Source organism: Canis aureus, chromosome 36 (assembly GCF_053574225.1).
Source record: "Canis aureus isolate CA01 chromosome 36, VMU_Caureus_v.1.0, whole genome shotgun sequence".
Taxonomy (NCBI): Eukaryota; Metazoa; Chordata; class Mammalia; order Carnivora; family Canidae; genus Canis; species Canis aureus.
Window position 1 is genome coordinate 22134022 of NC_135646.1, and position 16653 is coordinate 22150674.

General features: G+C 36.6%; 1 protein-coding gene across 2 annotated transcripts in view; it reads left to right on the forward strand.

Annotated features, from left to right (window-relative positions):
* The window catches only part of SATB2 (SATB homeobox 2), a 289211-nt gene that overhangs the window by 7719 nt on the left and 264839 nt on the right, over positions 1-16653 (forward strand). For both annotated transcript variants that reach the window (XM_077885433.1, XM_077885436.1), the window contains exon 2: positions 9330-9412. The gene's annotated coding sequence lies outside the window, so the exon portion shown is untranslated. The remainder of the gene's footprint in view (positions 1-9329; positions 9413-16653) is intronic.

Sequence of the window (16653 nt, forward strand, 5' to 3'; positions counted from 1 at the left end):
GTGCTAAACCGCTGAGCCACCCAGGGATCCCAAGAAGATGAGAATTAATTCTAAGATAGAAAACTAAAGCACCACGAGAACAGCCTTTGCCTTTGATTACAGCCCCAACTGGGAAATAGCAGCTCCCTTATGTCTCCGTGACCACCGGCACCCTTACCACCATGAAAGTCTGCTCAGTATTCAGAAGGAAAACAATATTAGATCTCTGACATCAGGTTCAATTTGTGGACAAACTGTTGACTACAGACTCTTTTTTCCCCTCAAGGATTACTTTTTTGAAGCTTGTTGGTCCAATGTAAAGTTATATGCCTGCTTTGGAGGGAACACGTAATCAAAGAGATGACCCCCAGCACACTAGGAATTACACGACTCATTGGAATCCAGTTCAATTTTAGGAGACCTCTACAGAGCATCTAGGGCAAGCCAGCTAACGATCCCAGGCATCCGGGATGCAGAAGGAATGACACCTGGCCCCTGTCTGATCTGAGACTGCTTACAGTCCACCCAGGATTCATGCATGCATATCATTAAGCATAACCTGTGTTCTGCTAGAAACAAGATAAAGTACTGTGGACAGTCAAGGGTATGAAAGTGGGTAATTCCACCTGCGACAGGGAAGGTTTTAGAGAGATGGCTGCTTTTAAACTAGATCTTAATGAGTGAAGGGTGAAAAAGACATTCTTTGCTGTAATGGCAGTTACAGTGGACACTGGATTTACCTATTTACGAGTTTGTTTTCTCCAGGGAGATGTGAGCACCGTAGGCCAAGGGCTCCGTCTTCCTCTTTTTTGCATCTCCCTAGCACTTGACACCAGGGCTGCCACATAGCAAGGGCTCAGTAGGTGAATGAAGGAATTGGCTAAAGCTACAGTCTTAAAAGGCCTAGTTTAAAAAATAAAATTATAGTCCCCTAATCTCTGACATACGAGATCCAGAGGGACGGCTCTGAGGAAGCTTTAATACATAATACATATGTTATGATTCCTCAACTACCTAACAAAGGCGCATGAACAGTTTTGCAACGTGCTTTCTGAATTTGTGCGGAAATTTATTTATCATCATCTTGTCCTTCGTGATGAGATATCAAACTTTTCTGGGCCCGAGCAGCATTTGGCGATTTGACCTTACCTGAGGCTAATGACTTCGTACAGCTTAAAAGAGGGTGTAAAATAGACATTCAGTAAATGTAGTTGATTGATGGTGTTGTTTCTATAAAAGTTAAACACATCCCATTTAAAAGAAAGTTCTTTGTTATATCTTTCCACTGGCAAGAGGAGAAAGATCTTCTTCCTCCCCTCCTTCCCATCATCCTATTCTTCTTTCTTGCCTCCCCCACTCCTCCTCCTTTTCTCTTCTTTCTTTCCCTTCTTCTGTGTTTTCTTAATTTGGGAGAGATTATTCTTGCATCCCTGGTTCATTTATTCTTCATTTCCATCCCAATAGGTAGTTCTGGAATCTCCCCAGTGTACATGTTCATTGCCCATTGGATACTCCCCACATACCTACCTTCCATGCACTAAAGAGACCGAGATTGAGCCTATTTCTTTTTTTCCCCACCATATGCTGCCTTGAGTAGCACCAATAAATTCCACAGGGGTTCAGCATTGCTATTGCATATACTTATTTTAGTGATGAAAACAGAAAACACACCACTCCTCAATGCCCCCACTCCTAAGCATTGTGAAGAAATCTCACACAGGCAAAGAAAGACCTGCCTGAGCTCATGACGATACTTTCTGATTTGAGGGACCATAGGGCTTAAAAAAAAAAAGATACCTTAGACAAAGAGGTGTTTGGTTATTGGTAATGTGACGAGGATGACTATACCCTGACAACTGAACCCAAATAAACGTCATGGTTTTAAATGAGGTCAGGCCAGTTTTACTTTTCGCAGCCACGTAGAATGGTTACCTGGCTCATGCTCCTTTCTACAGGCTCTGTGATACTAGTTCACGTGGTGTTTGGCTGCCCGTTTGCAGTGTTAGAGAGGTGCCAACATCTATCTTTACACAATAGAGCAGAGAAACCATTACTCTTCTTGCCAGATGTCCATTTTTAAAATAACCTGGGTAGAAATGTAAATGACACTCGGTAACAATTTAAAACTCAGTCTGTTCTGTAAGGGAGCAGCACGTATTTCTGATGCAGTCTTCTGCAGATTCAAAAGCAACAGCGGTGACTCTAAAGGAGCACTAGTGGGCTATTGGATAATCAGCAGGTATGGTTTTATTAGCTGCCGAAGTAAGCATTAGCATTGTAGATTCACTGCAGGCCACATACGGCCCTTTTCTCAGGACTCCAGACATGGAGCCAATTATTAATTCTTTCATAAAGTAATTTACCCAGGAAGGCACATGTTAAAAAATGATTCTTATGCCAACATTTCAGTCTTTCTGAGGGTGTTTCACATTTAGACTAATGGAAATTTGGCCTGAGTTACAGGAAGGCCCCGGACAGTGGTGGTATATCATCAGAAAGTTTGTCGCTTATTAATTTTACAATGGTTATTCATTTACAGAGGAAAGCAGATAAAACATTATACTTGCAGGAACTTATTTCTACATTCTTTGCAGCAGTTCAGTAGATTAGCTAATAAGACCTTCTCCATTTCACAATTGAGAGGCAAACAGAAAGGAATGAGATAGAAGTGAAGCCTCAGCTCTTCTGATGGTTTGATATTTGCTTTGAAGAGTCTCTCTTCTAGACAACAACAACAAAAAAAACAACTAATGAAGACCTACTATATGGCAAGCATCTTGATAGGTGCCTTCATTTTGTGTTAAAATATTCAATCTTTTTTTCATTAAAAAAATAGTGTTTGTTTTTTACCATTACAAGAATAATACAGATATTAAGAAGAAGAAGAGAAGGAGGGAGGGAGGGAGGGAAGGAGGGGAAAGAAAGAAAATTAAATAGGAAAAATCAACTGTAATCTCCCTTTGCAGAGACAGCCAGCAAACCTCTTAGTATATATTTCCTTCTGGTCTTGTCCTTCTTTTCGTTGCATATCCTTCCAAACTTTTACTTGGATGCGTTCACAATGCACATAACGTTCTGTAACCTGCTTTTTTCACCTAAAAAGTCATGCATATTTTTTTCATGATAGTATATACAGATTTTGCCTTATTATTAAACGATTCACGTGCATTGTTTTAATCGAGTAATCAGGAGAAAGCAAAAGAAGTTACACTACATGGGAATAATGAGTGTTAAGTCAACATAATTCTAGATATTTCCTCTTCCTGTATCTATAGTCTCCATTATTCTCTTAAACGATTGTAATATGTAGTTTAGGTAACCAGCTGTCTATGAATGATTATTCTTGTCACAGTTTTGTTATTACCATGTGCAAATATAATTCACTGTGCATTTATCTATTAATTTCTGTAGGTTGAATTTCTAGGAACAAAATTTCTGGATCAAATTTTAATACATAACTGCCAGATTGCCTTCGAGAAAGGTGATTCTTTTTAAATCTCAGTGTTGCCAATTTATATAATCAGTGAATGTGAGCATCTTTTCATATGTTTATAGGTCATTTGGACTTCTTTTGTGACTTGCTTATTCATGTTTTTTGTCCATTTCTTTTCCACCGTGTTTATCTTTTTAAATAGTTCTTCTTTTTAAATAGTTGATCTGAAAACAAAAAACAAAACAAAAAATAAATAGTTGATCTGTAAGAGATCTTTATGTATTTGGGAAAATACTTCGTTGTCAAGTGTGTTTCAGTTATTTTCTTGTTTGTTGTTTGTCCTTCAGCTTTGTTTATGTCACTCTCATCATAAAACAGTTCAGAAATTGTGTGTTATCTGATCTTTCCTGTCATTTCCTTTAAGGCTCTTCGATATCAGTCATAGTGTCCCATTATTTAAAAATGTATCTTACATATTCTTTCTTTTAACTCTTAAAATACTTGAAATAATTATAATTTTCTGTAATCTGTTTTTGTATACGATTTGAGAGGTATATATGGTTTATATGTTTTTTATATACGACAAACATTTTTTTCACCATATGATACCATTTGTCTGCAAATTACTGATCTGAAATATTACTTTTTTCATAGAGTAAATGCCTACATATTCTGTTGTTTGTTTCTAGATTATCCTATTTCCAGGAGAGTGAGCTGGCTCCTGTTCCTGTATTGTTGCCTTGCCATATCAATCACTGCTGCTTTAGAGTATATTTTATTATATGGAAGGAGAATTTTTCTATCTGGATTTTTCTTTTTCAGAGACCTTCTTGACATTACCATGTATTTGTCTCCTATGTGAATTTTGGAGTCAAATTTTTAAGAAACCAGAAAAAAATGTCTTTGGCCTTAACTAATCTGAAGAGAAGAATTTGTAACCTTAGGCATCATCCTTATGGGTCAAAACTTATTAAAATCTGGATACTGCGTTTCGATAAAAGCTTGAGAATTCTGTAAGATTATTGAGGTAAAACTTATTTAACAAGTATTTATATGCCTGGCATAATGTTCTCCTTAATTATGAGTTTTCTACCATAAATTGGTGTAAATAAGATCTGTGACATCAGAATGCACAAGTTTGTGCTATGTTTTCTAATGTTGCATCTGAATTTAAAGTAAAATAATTCAGCAATTTTCTGTCATTCTATTACTTACCATCTAGCCATATTGGTTCCCGTGCTTTGGGGTATTGTCTGACTCAGACAACACCCACTAAATGACTATACAATGAACAGCTACAAGAAGAATCAGACAGGATTCTGCTCTGTATGCCTTTGTATCACAACCAGCAGGGAAAAAATGGGAGCTCAGAATGTTTGCTTCAACATAACGGCGCTGGTGGGGAGCCCTTGGTGCTCTAAACAAGCTTCAGGATTCAGTTTATCAACTGTCAATAGGCAAATGCATGTTTTTCTTTTCCCATGATCTGATTAAAGTTGTGGTCTCTTGTAATTCATGGCATTCCATTGTATTTATTTCTGCCGGAATTTTCAGGCTGAGTTACTGTAACTAATATACCACTAAGTCTGTACTGCAAAATCCCTGACCTTTTGAATCTTCCTTTTTAGCAGAAAATTGGCATAAGAAATTTCAACACAATAAACGCTTTAATTTTTTTTCTTAATCTTGATCCAGAATCCATATGGTTCAATTTAATTATGTCAGAGGCTCTTTGCCACCAGTATCAGTTTGGATTGAGAGGTTTGGAAGATCGTGGTGATAGGGGGGAAAGAGAGATGAGATAATTCTATTTGCAGCAGATTATTCGGGGGGAAACAAAAATATGAAATGTGAAATCCTTTGGTCTTTTCTAACATAATTTGTGCCCACAGCTCAATTTGAGTACATAAATTTGCTGGCCTCCCAAACCATGTGATTTGAGAATTTTTTTCAGTCTTTCATATGTGACTGAAGAATCCTTGTGCCCACCTATCTAACAAACTATGGTCTGTTTGTAGTCATGGTCCTTTGGTGTAGAATCAGGGTCGTCGAACTTTCTGACTTTCTGTAAAGGGCCAGATAGTGAATTATTTTAGGTTTTGTGGATGGCATAAAGCCCCTGACGCTGCTGCTGTGCTTGTTGGTTTTGTTTTGTTTTGTTTTTACAAGCTCTTTAGAAATGTAAAAACCATTCTTAGTTTACAGACTATCCAAAGACAGGTCATGGGTTGGATTTGGCCCACTGGGCTTGGTTCGCCAACACCTTTGTGGAATCATTGGAAGATAAAGTCATATACAAACCATGGGACTGTGAGATGCTGCTGATGATAATGACAATAATACCTCCCATGTTTACTCTGTTTTATAGTGTATCCTGCATATCCTTGAACCTTGTCCCATTTGATCCTCAAAATAACATTTATGGCAGACATCATTATTACTATATTAGAGAAGAGAAAACAAGCTCAGAGAAGTAGTGACTTGCCCAAAACTACACAGATGATAAGGGGGAAAGCCAGGAATGAATGCATCTTGTGATTCAAGTTTGTTGCTCTTTCTATTAAACTCATATTAAGTCAGAGAAAGCATTAGTAGAAAGAAAACATTTCTCAGACTGAGAAAGCCCCTAGCTCTTGATTTTAAGATGTCTGTCCTCTGGAGCCGCTGGGACTCTCAGATTTAATGGGAATAAAGCCCAAGAAGACACCTTCCATACTTTACCACAGTGCAGTAGCTCTAAGGGCTTAGAGAAATGACCACATCAGCTTGCAGCCAACTCAGGATTTTGGAAAATCTCTAGTTCACTCATCATTCCCATCTACATTGATAAAAATGATGTGATTTGTGCTTTAATAATGCTTTAAGAGGCTGAGCAAGGAAGTGACAGTTTAGCTCCCAGGAACATACTCCAAGATAGTGTCGTTGGATTGAGGAAGTAGAAAGAACAACTGTTCGTTTCATCAGCCTGCCAACAGGAGTCCAAGCAATGAGATATAACAGAATTGTTTGGAAAGACACGTTAACTCAACTTGTGTGGCCCAGAGGCTAATCAGAGTCTACATCATAAAGACTAGGCAAAGGTACATATGGGACTCATTCCTGCCTTTTTACGGGTTAGAGACATGAACTGTGTATCCCGTTACACAGCAGAATAACACTAGTATGGGAGCGATAAGGTCCAAGAAACACAGTAACTTTATGAATTATTGCGATATCTTTTCCACTAAACATCATAGGCCAGGGCTGTTCAGTGATATTTCTTGATTTGTATTTTTATTTGCTGTTTCCTATATTTAAAAGTGCCTATCTTTAAGAAGCCTGTCACTCTGTTACACTTCTTAAATGAGCACTACCAGAGTGCTGTGACCACTTGTGGGTTCTGCAACTTTGGAGAAAATGTGGAAACTCTGGAGAAGGTTCAGAAAAGACTATGAAAAATGAAAGTACTGGAAAAATAAAGCCTGAGAGGCAAGATTAAAGGGACTTATTTTTTGCTAAGTTTTAAGACTACTTCAGAGTGACACGCTGGGATTATTGATCACATTGAAGATTTTCAGAGGCAGGATTCAGGATAATAATTTTCTCTTTCTATTCAGAACAAAAGTGGCGAGAACAGAGTCTAGCACGTTGATTTCCAATTTGTGGACTCCAGGTCTGGTAGGAAGGACAAGGAGGGAGTTTGCCACTGAACTATTTAAAGGGCTCTTCAATTATATTTTATCAAATACTAAATACAAAAAGAATAACAATAGTTTTCTTTGGGTATGATAATTGCCATTAAAAGGGGGCTTTGTCTTTGAAAAGGCAGAGAACCACTGATTTTAAATATAGCAATGTGAGTATAGTTTAAAGATGAATTTCCTAGCAATAAGAATTATTAAGTGACAAGCACTGAAACATGCTTTGCTAGACCAATAAAATACACGAGGCTAGTACTGTTTCAAGGTAACACATGAATTTGTTCATTTACTTATTCCATAGCCATTCACTCAGCATCATCCACATCTCAACGCCTCGAGCACTCTGCTAAACCTGGAGCTGCCATAAGGGCCAAGACACATGCAGTCTCTGGAATCATGTCACTCACGGCCTTTCAGAGACTAGAAGTGCAATCTACTAATTCATGCCCAGCACATGAGATCATTTCCATTCCTATAATTCTGTATCTTCAGGATAATAGCAAGGGTAACAGATTTTGAAAAGGAAGGGTAAATATTTGCTTGTGAGGCTTATTTCTACATTCAACATAAACTTGTAACCCATAATAAATAAAGGAACCTCCTTTAAAAACCCTGTTTTCTCTCCCATTTGTGGAACAGCTAAGGAGTATTCATTCTCCCTTCACAAATGTCACAATGAATGTTTCCATAGTCGAAAATTCTCTCCTTCCTTTCCCTCTGTTTGTTTTTTCTCCAGGGTAAGGGTGGAGATAGCTGTAGGTTTTCAGCAGTGAATTGGCCCCATTCCATAAGATGATGATTTAATCTCCAATTATTCATTGAGCTTTTAATTCACTTAGAAGTCTTTATGATGATAAATTTTCTTTAAAGAACATCATAAATTTATATCCTTAATGGACTTGCTACATGAAGTCTGTGATTACAATGTAAATGAGAGATAGTCACCTCTTTTATTTAAGGGCTGGACCCTAATAATCTTTTCTTAAAGCTTATCCTTTTCCCTTTTTCTTTTTGGTCCACTTAGTACTATCTTAAATGTTACAGACTGTACAAGGAAGAGACGAGATTCATCATCATCCGTTCTCTAGAAGTATTAGGAGCAATGCTTTCTCACTAGCTCATTAATTGACAATTCTCAAAATACCCTCTTATACACACTTAAGCCTCCAGAAACATCTAGATTTCATTCCAAATCTCTGTCTCTTATGGTGGAATCATATTTACTGAGCACTTAAATATGAGCCAGACACCGTTCCAAACGATTTACATGTATGACCTCATTTTACCATTGTAACAAGTCTATGAGATAGGTGCTATTGTCATCCTCACCATACAAATGAAGAAACGAGGGTCAGAGAGGTTAAGTAACCAATCCAGAGTCACACTGGTAATGCCACGGTGTGAGCTTTGGGAGTGGCTCTTAGCCACATACCCTGCACTATTTCTCAAGAATACAATTATTGTTTTTTTTTTCCTTAAGCACAACATATAAATATTAGTCTATTTTTTTTAAAGATCTTATTTATTCATGAGAGACACAGAGAGAGAGGCAGAGACACAGGCAGAGGGAGAAGCAGGCTCCCCACCAGGAGCCCGATGTGGGACTCAATCCCAGAAAAGGATCACATCCTGAGCCGCAGGCAGGCGCTCTACTGCTGAGCCACCCAGGGGTCCCTTAGTCAATTTTTTTTATTCTAGAATGCCTGGTGTGGTATATTCAACAATGAGGTACTCTACGGCAGTGAAAAATGAACTAAAGTTAATTATTAACGAAACTGAATCATTGTTACTCATTTTTCAGTGCCACTGGATGCCAGCATTTACTGGGTAACACCAGAATTTCTGCCATCCTTAGGCAGGATAAGCATTATTGTGTTCTTATTCTGAATCAGGACAGAGATATCTATTTTTAACTGATAGGTTAGGGAATCATAGCAATGGATCTAGGATATCAACCACAGTCACTCATGCTGTCCCTTCTGGGCTTTCTAATACATTTCTGACCAAAGCTATCACTCTTGCCCCACTGTGTTTCCAGATATTCCTATAATCTTGGCTGGCTGTTTTTCTTTTATTTCCTTTTTTTTTTTTTTTTTTTTTGCTTTTGAATTTTTATATTCTAGGCAATGAACTCAGGTTGGTTTACTTTTTTTCCACAGACCCTTACTTTGCTCAGTAGAGAGAATTTAGAAAATTCTAATACTATATCCGAAACAACCATTTTACTTTATCTACAGATGTGACAAAATTTTGTCATTCACTGGGGATTTCTGGGAAGCAAACTGAACAACATCAGTTGAGAACTGATTCACTCTAGCAGGTAAGCTAGGCCAAAAACTTGGCTATTGACATGGCTAGCATTATAACTATTACTATGATTTATTTGGATCTTTAGAAAGGCCTTTTGTTTCTGAAAGCAAATATAAATATTTACTCTAGAAAAGTAAGATCACAGAAAAAAAAATTACTTGTGATTAAGTCTATCAGTTCTGTTAAAGTTTTGTATTCTATCTCTCCAGTCTTTTTCTTGTCTTCTATTTTAATAAGTGGTTGAATATAAAAATTATATCCATCTACTGATAAGAACATAGGAAGTAGTAGTATAATCCTACACAAGTAGGATTGCACTGTGCATAAGATATCGTAGCTCTTCTGGACTCCTAAACTCTTACTCAGTATCCCAGAAACGAACAGTTTTAAATGCCATCAATTTTTGACTGTTACTTCTCAAGCATGAGTATAAATTCAATAGAATTAGGGGCACCTGGGTGGCTCAGTGGTTGAGCATCTGTCTTTGGCTCAGATCATGGTCCTGGAGTCCTGGGGTCCGTGGTCCATAAGTCCCGCATTGGGCTCCCTGTGGGGAGCCTGCTTCTCCCTCTGCCTGTGTCTTTCTCTGCCTCTCTCTGTGTGTCTCTCATAAACAAATAAAATCTTTTTAAAAATTCAATAGAATTAAACTAACAATAGTGATCTAATCTTGCAAATGCCATTGTCATGTTCATAGATGAGACCTGGGTGTTCCAGGTGCATGGGTGACTTGAACCAAAGATAGGAGAGCACTCAGTGGCAGCCTTTTCTAGAACCCATTGGACTTAATTTGCCCCCATCTCTGACTTTCAGCCCCTGCTGCTTTTCTCCCCTGGCTATTTTCATGCTTGGAGACAAGTCAAGACTTGGAGGTAGAAAAGATAAAAAAAGTGTAATTTTAAATTCTTTTCCATCACTCTCAAAAAGTCCAATCCTGAAATCATCAGTGCTGAGAGACACTGAGGAACAGGAATGAATTCATTCAATCAAACCATCTCAGTGAGTGTTTTGCTAATGAAAGTCTGGGCCTTGGTAGCCATCTACTGTGCTAGGTGCTGAGAGGAACATAGAAGGTAGATTAAACGTGATTCCTGCAAATGTATAATTTAATTAGAGAAGCAATACTAAATAAGTTCTATAATTAAAAACAATATATAAGTGCACAATTAATGTGTGTAGTGCAGATAATAAATTTATAGGAGTTCCACATCAGCCTTTATTTTATTTTATTTTATTTTTTTTTTTAATTTTTTTTTTTAAATTTTTTTTTTTAATTTTTATTTATTTATGATAGTCACAGAGAGAGAGAGAGGCGCAGAGACACAGGCAGAGGGAGAAGCAGGCTCCATGCACCGGGAGCCCGACGTGGGATTCGATCCCGGGTCTCCAGGATCGCGCCCTGGGCCAAAGGCAGGGGCCAAACCGCTGCGCCACCCAGGGATCCCCAGCCTTTATTTTAAAAGAACTTTTTTCTATAAAACTTCTATAGATCCTATAGATTTTGTGTTATGAAACATTCAAGAATTAAACAGGGTTCAAATTTTATTTAAGATACTGATATTTTGGGATCCCTGGGTGGCGCAGCGGTTTGGCGCCTGCCTTTGGCCCAGGGCGCGATCCTGGAGACCTGGGATCGAATCCCACATCGGGCTCCTGGTGCATGGAGCCTGCTTCTCCCTCTGCCTGTGTCTCTGCCTCTCTTTCTCTCTGTGTGACTATCATAAATAAATAAAAATTAAAAAAAAAAAGATACTGATATTTTAACAAAATAACATCAGATTATTTAAAGTAACATTGTATTGGGGTGTCCATTGTATGGCTCAGTCCGTGGAGCACTCGCCTCTTGATCTTGGGATTGGTGGGTTCAAACTCCACGTTGGGCATAGGGCTTGTCTGATTTAAAAAAAAAAAAATTAACACTGTATTGTTTTGATAAATAAAATGTGGTATACTTAATGCATTCCAAGGGCAATGAAAATGAACTATTATTACATGTATCAATGTGGATAAATCTGAAAATCATAGCTCTAAGTAAGAAGGAGCACTTGTGGGATATATACCAGATATTATATATAGAGAGAGTTTAGGATATACAATAACTGATATATTAGTTAGGGATATATCAATATTGGAAAACATAGAAATGGTAGGCATAAAATCAGAAGAATGGTTATCCTTGGGAGGAAGAGAGTATAATTCAGAAAAGTGCCCAAGACTTATGTATAATAATTATTTATTTCCTAATCTAGTGGTGGGTACATGGTTGCTCATTTTTATCATTAGGTGCTATATTCTTTTGTATTCATCAAAGACCTTATAATAATTTTGTTATGATAAAATACATATAAAACAAAATTTAGCATTTTAACCGTTTTTAAAGTGTACAATTCAGTGGCTTTAAGCACATTTGCATTGTTGCACAACTACCCACCACTATCTATTCCAGAACCTTTTTTAGTAGTTTATGTTTTAAAACATCTTTAGGTCCACAGCAAAATTGAGTGGACAATATGAAAAGATCTCTGTAGTTCTTTCCCTACACATGTGTACCTCTCCCCATTATCAATAACCCCCACCCAAACAATACATTTGTTATCATTGATGAACCTACATTGGGTCCTTAGTTTACATTAGGGTTCACTCTTGGTGTTGTACGTTCTGTGGGTTTGGACAAATGTGTAATCACATGTGTCCACCATGATAGTATTACAGAGACTAGATTCACTGCCCTAAAAATTCTCCTGCACTCTGTTTGTAACAGTGTATTTTAAACAAAATTTTATCAAATCAAACCCAACAATATGTAAAATGGATAATACCTTATGACCATGTGGGGTTTATCCTAGGAATGCAAAGCTGATTTGACATTTGAAAATCAAACAAACTGCACAAGAATAACTGTATGATTACCCCCAGTAAATGCAGAAAGAGATCTAACAAAATCCAACATCCATTCCTGATCAAGACTCTCAGAAAACTAGGAATAGAAGGGAAATTCCTCAAACTGATAAAGGCACCTTTGAAAAACCTATAACTAGTGTCATACTTAATGGTGAAAGACTGAAAGCCTCTTTAAGATCAAGGACAAGACAAGGAACTGTCACCTCTTCTATTCAACATTCTGCTGGAGATTCCAACCTGTGCAATCAAACAAGAAAGAAAAATAACAGACACCCATGTTGGAAAGGAATAAACGAAACTGTCTTTATTCCACACAGTATATACTCATATATGAAGAAAATCTAATGGAACCTACAAACAGCTAGGAAAAGTGAATTCAGCAAAGTGGCTGCTTTCAAGAATTAATATACAAAAATCTATTGTATTTCTATATATTATCAACAATCAGAAATTGAAATTAAGCAATATTATTTATAATAACATAAAAAATATGAAATAAATTTGGCAATAAATTTGAAAGATGTGCGTACTGAGAATACACAACATTGCTTAGAGAAATTGAAGAGAATATATATTTTTTAAGATTTTATTTATTTATTCATGAGAGACAGAGAGAGAGAGAGAGGCAGAGACACAGGCAGAGGAAGAAGCAGGCTCCACGCAGGGAGCCCAATATGGGACTCGATCCTGGGACCACAGGATCACACCCTGAGTCAAGGGCAGATGCTCAATTGCTGAGCCACCCAGGCAGCCCAAATTGAAGAGAATCTAAGTAAATAAAGAGATAAATCATACTCATAGGTCAGAAGACTCAATATTGGTGTAATAATAAATAGATCAATAGAACAGAACAGAGAGTCCAGAAATAGACACATACATACATGAACAATTGATATTTTACTACAGTGCAAAGGCAATTCAGTGGAGAAAATATAGTTTTTTCAACAAATTGAAAATTCATATGCAAAGCAATGAACTCCATCCATAGTTATATACAAAAAAATTAACTCAAAATGGACCCTAGACTTAAATGTAAAACATAAAATTATAAAACTTCTAGGAAAAATCATAAAATCTTTGTGACCTTGAATTAGTCAAAGATTTCTTAAGTAAAATATGAAGAACTCTCTCAAAAATGGGCAAAAGTATTAAACAGCAATCTCTTAAAAAATAGGCAAAAGTATTAAATAGTCACCACCAAAGAAAATATATGGATGGCAAATAATCACATGAAAAAATACTCCTCATTAGCAATTAGAGAAATGAAAACTAAAACCAGAATGAAAAAAAAAATGCTCAACAAAATATTAGTCAACTGAATCCAACAATACATTAAAATAATCATCACAATCAAGAGAGATTTATTCTAGGGATACAAGGGTAGTTCAATATTCACAAATCAATCAGTATGATATATCAACAGGAGAAAGGATAAAAACCATATGATCTTTCAATAGATACAGGAAAAGCATTCAAAAAGTATAACATCCATTCATGAGAAAAACTCTCAACAAAATAAGTTTAGAGGAAACCTACTTCAACATAATGAAGATCATATATGAACATCATACTCAGTGGTGTAAGACTGAAAAATTTCAACCCTAAGATCAGGAACAAAATGAGGATGTCCACTCTCACCATTTTTATTCAACATAGTACTGGAAGTCCCAGCCCCAGCAATCAGACAACAAAAATAAATATGCATCCAAATTGGTAAGGAAGAAGTAAAACTTTCAGTATTTGCAGATGATGTAATACTACATAAAGAAAACCCAAGACTCCACCAAAAAACTACTAGAACTGATAAATGAATTCAGTAAGTTTGCAAGATACAAGATCAGTATAAAGAAATCCATTGCATGTCTATGCACTAATGAAGTAACAGAGAAATTAAGAAAACAATCCACTTAAAATTGCACCAAAAAAATAGTAAGATACCTAGGAATAAATCTAACCAAAGAAGAAAGGATCTATATTCTGAGAACTGTAAACATTGATTAAATAATTTGAAGATGACACAAAGAAATGGAAACACATTCCGTGCTTATCAGTTGGAAAAACAAATATTAAAATGTACTACCCAAAGCAATCTACACATTTAATGCAATACCTATCAAAATACCAACAGTATTTTTCACAGATTTAGAACAAACAATCCTAAAATGTGTATGAATGGAACCACAACAGATCCCAAATAGTCAAAGCAATCTTGAAAAAGAAGAACAAAACTGGAGGTAACACAATCCCAGATTTCAAGATATACTGCAAAGCTGTAATAATCAAAACAGTATGGTGCTGACACAAAAATCAACACATTGATCAATGGAGCAGATAGAAAGCTCAGAAATAAACCCACAATTACATGGTCAATTAATCTTCAACAAAGGAGGTAAGAATATCCAATGGGAAAAAGACAGTCTCTTCAACAAATGATGTTGGAAAAACTGGACAGCTATATGCAGAAGAATGAAACTGGACCAGTTTGTTACAGCATACATGAAAATAAACTCAAAATGGATTAAGGACCTATATGTGAGACTTGAAACCATAAAAATCCTGAAAAAAGAACACAGGCAGTAATTTCTCTGACATTGGCCTTAGCAAGATTTTTCTAGGTATGTGTTTTGAGGCAAGGGAAACAAAAGCAAAAATAAACCATTGGGGCTACATCAAAATAAGCAGCTTCTGCGCATCAAAGGAAACAATCAACAAAATGAAAAGACCTACCGAATGGAAGAAGACATTTACAAATGACAAATCTGATAAAGAGTATCCAAAATACACAAAGAAATTTTACAACTTGGGGCACCTCAGTGGCTCAGTCGATTGAACATCTGACTCTGCTTTTAACTCAGGTTGTGATCTCAGGGTCATAGGATCAAGCCCTGTGATGGGCTCCACACTCAGCATGGAATCTGCTTAAGATTCTCTCTCTGTCTCCTTCTGCCCCTGCTTGTGCTCACTCTCTCAATAAAGGAAAGAAAAAAGGAAAGAAAGAGAGAAAGGAAGAAAGAAAGACTTAAACAGTTCGATACCAAGAAAAACAAATAACCCAATTAAAAAATGGCAGAAGACATGAACAGATATTTCTCCAAAGAAGACTTCCAGATGGCCAACAGACACATGAAAAGATGCTCAGTGTCACTCATCATCAGGGAAATGCAAATCAGAACCACAATGAGCTATCACCTCACACCTGTCAGAATGGCTAAAATTAAAAACACAAGAGACAACAAATACTGGTGAGGATGTGGAGGAAAAGGAGCCCTCATGCACTGTTGGTGGGATTGCAAACTATTGCAGCCGCTACTCTGGAAAACAGTATGGAGTTTCCTCAAAAAATTAAAAATAGAATTACCATATGATCCAATAATTCCACTACTGTGTATTTATCCAAAGAATACCAAAACACTATTTCAAAAAGATACATGCACCCCTATGTGTGTTGAGGCATTATTGTTGAGGTAAATATGGATGCAACCCAAGTGCCCATCAGTACATGAATAAATAGAAATGAAGTGATATATACACACAATAGAATATTACCCAGCCATAAAAAAATGAAATATTGCTGCTTGCAACAACATGGGTAGATCTAGAGGGTATAATGCTAAGTAAAATAAGTCAGTCAGAGAAAGACAAATACCATATGATTTCACTCATATGTGGAATTTAAGAAACAAAGGAAAAAAGAGACAAACCAAAAAACAGACTCTTAACTATAGAGAACAAATTGATGGTTACCAAAGGGGAGGTGGATGGGGGATGGGTGTAATACATGAAGGGAATTAAGGGTACACTTATTGTGATGACCACTGAGAAATGTATAGAATTCCTGAATCCATATATTGCACATCTGAAACTATATAACACTGTATGTTAACCCTACTGGAATTTTAAAAAAAAATTTAAGTATGCAGTTACTGGAAAAAAAACACCAAAACAGAATGAGAAATCTCTATATATCTATAAAATGTCTAAAATTGAAAAGACTGACAATACCAAATGTTGGTGAGGATGAGGAGCAACTTGAACTCTCAGATTGTAGTGGGAATAGAAGATGGTCCAAATAGAAGAATATTTAGAAAATATTTTGCCAGTCTCTAAAATTTAAACACCCACCTACCATATGAATCAGCTATGACATTCGTAAGTACCCCCAAGGAAAAGAAAATGTCTATACAATGATTTGTACGTGAATGTCTAGTGCAGCTTTACTTGTAATAGTCAAAAACAGGACACAATGCAAACGTCCATCGACACTTGGATGTGAATGGATACACAAAATGTGGTATATCCATATAATGGAATGGCAATAAAAAGGGATAAGCTACTGATACATGCAACAAC